Source organism: Morone saxatilis, unplaced genomic scaffold (assembly GCF_004916995.1).
Source record: "Morone saxatilis isolate NCDOM2014 unplaced genomic scaffold, NCSU_SB_2.0 Contig9, whole genome shotgun sequence".
NCBI classification, from domain to species: Eukaryota; Metazoa; Chordata; class Actinopteri; family Moronidae; genus Morone; species Morone saxatilis.
Window position 1 is genome coordinate 10,882,217 of NW_023340268.1, and position 3,092 is coordinate 10,885,308.

Consider the following 3,092-nt stretch of genomic DNA (forward strand, 5'->3'; position numbering starts at 1 on the left):
TGTGTGCGTGTGTGTGTGTTCCACTTATACACAAGCAGTGCCTGAATATTGTCGAACTATTGCTTTCTAAACTAACCAAAGCAACAAAAGCATCACTTGGCTTTGGCTAAAAATGTTTTTTTCTACCTGACAGTAAAAGTTTTGATGGTCTGAGTGGCTGATAAGTTTGTTTAGATGTTGTGGTTCTGCTTTTACATTTGTTGGGAAAAGGGGGTTTGGACAAAAGAACAAGTAACATGAAAAAAAAAAGAGAAGAACAAACACTTACAAAACATACAGCCACGCACACACACAGATTGCAAAACATGCGCGCACACAAACGTACTCCTATTTCCACTATTAATGATAACGATGTTTCATTAGGAAAAGGAAGAAATGAAAATGCACTACTGTGGTGGTGTTGATCTGAGAAACCCTGTTTTATTATAAAAAATAAAGCCTTTTCAAATATCTTATGGGGTCTACTCACCATCACCATCCATCTGCACATTTATTCAACCACCTATCCATCCATTCCTCATCCATCCGAGCACACATCTATCCTGCCATCACCCTGGTACACTCCCACCACTGGAAACAGCGTTGCCGCCACACAGCTAAACCGACATTATCAGTGGGATGAAAATATGACTGATTCACTTCTTAGAGAAAAAAAAATACCTCACACCTAAATACAGAGGCTGAGTAGAAAGCTCAACAGATATGCCCGCAGGTAGCCACCTTCTTCTCCACCTCCTTAACAACACTATTGTGCCAGCAACCTGCACATGCTAATCTAACTACAGTGCATGATCATACTGCATTGTTACATGCAGCATGAGAGAAACATTAACATGTTAAATGGCACCGTACAATCAGAACATATTGAATCCCAGACCACGTGTGTCCACCATCACGGATACATTTTTGCCAATTTAATTTTGTTCTTCTTAAGTGTCAAATTTTAATTTGTCAGTGTATTTCACTGACGTTTATGCAGTATAATCAAAGAATCATCAGGTGGTACACACTTTACATTACACCTCTAAAAACCAAGCTCAAAAAAACAACAGAACTTAGGCATTCATATGCAAGAAAGAGCCTGAGAGGATGTTTAACTGACAAAGCTTTGCTTACAAAGCTCTAAACGTTGGAACAACCAAGCAAGCACATCTGTTGAGGTAACTGCTACATCTTAGCAAAACAGAGTTTCAGCTGGCTGAAAGCACAGGCCGTGCTCAAAACTGAACCCTAGTCCCTACACCCTGGTTTCAACAGCAGGAAAAGTGGGCAAAAAATCTCAATTTTCCTTCACACACTACAAATGGTATATCTTTAACTAAAGTCAGTAAATTCAGTAGGCAGGCACATGTTAAAATTCTGGTTTACAGCTATGGTTATGTTTGTGAAACTCAAATGTAATTTGACCTTAACTGCGTTGATGTAGAAACTTTTCCTCTACAATGTGATAAGTGCCTGTTGAGGAACAAAAACCCTGGTCTCCTCCAGTGTGTTACGTGGTCTAGGGCTCGTTTCAGGACAGGGCCGTTAAAAATTATGTCTCCACCCTTCTCCCTCCTCCTGATGTGCAAATTGCAAGATTCTCTTAAGTACGACTCCAAGTAGAAACACTGGACATTTAGCACTGACTATATATCAAATGAGTATATCCTTTTCCTATACACAGTATACATACACTCATACACAAACTCACACACATACACAAACACTTTTTGTACAACTGTACTGTTAACAGTGTGCATTAATCCAATGTCAGTCAACTAGTGTCTTTGCAGGAGGGACAATATGCACCAAAAAGCATTTGCATTCATCTAAATGCTTATTAACAAATACAGTACATATTATAGGTCATTGAGTTTCGGGGGATGGTCTGTACTGTTTTGTGTTTGTGTAAGCATGTGTGTGTGTGTATGAACAGACACAGACCAGCATCATGCACACGCACACATACATTACAAATATATGACACCCTTCAAAATTCTGTGGCGTGAGCTTCTTTCTAATGCTCTCTAGTCTAGTACAGAACATCAGTGGGATATTTCAAAGCTTTTTCATTGTTAATCCTGACACCAGATCCCAAACTTTCAAAACACATTCCAATACTTTTCCCTAACTTTTTGCATGGCCGGCTGTACAAGCGCACATGCTAAAAAAACATCATATTTCTTTTTCCTTTTGTCGCCATAAATGCTTCTCTAACCTAACTGGAATTTTCTCCAATACCTGTCACAATCATCCCTTTCGTTGTGATTCCATGGCACATCCGCTCCCACGTTACCAAACAACCCCTTCACTTTTCCAAAAGCTTCACCTTTCCAAAGTGCTATTGCTACTTTCTACCCATGTCGATATATATATATATATATATATATATATATATATATAAAAAAAATCTTAAAACATACAGTATGCCGTAGATAAAAGAGACAACAAATATGTGTCGGCTGTATGGTGATGTGACAGGTGTGGTTAAGTGCTTTGAATCATCTTGACCCTCTCGGAACTGAACATGCAGATTCTCTCAGTTTCCTCTCACAACAGCTTTCTCCTTAAAAAAATATAAAGAAATTCAATCAAAAAACCGATGAGGATTGTATGAAGTCTTCTCTTAACCATTAATTTTTAAAGTGAAGTTCGCCAACCCAGTGTGTTTGCCACTTGTATGTATCGAGGTTAGGGTATCTCACATTTACACCATTAACAATGACCCACCTAAGGTTAAATCTAGCGACTATATGACCCCTGATTAAGGTTTTTGACAATAATTGAAAACAACTATCTGGTGAGATAGAGACAAAGGGGTTTAAGAAAAAAAATGTAAATGAAATAAATGAAAGTAAAGACTCCACCATCATCAAAACTGAAACAGTGTTATTCCCTCTCTATTGTGGTGGCAACACTGGTACCACCTGCATGACATCACCGGATCAGTCTTGGCACACCCCTGATGGCAACCTGGAAAGAACAACGGCTACTTATACTAAAAATGTTTCTTCTCACTCAGCAAGATGAATTCCATGAATTTAACCCAATCCTTCATGCTTAGGATCAGCTGACTTAATATCATCCTGTGCGGTCCAGGTAAACCACTG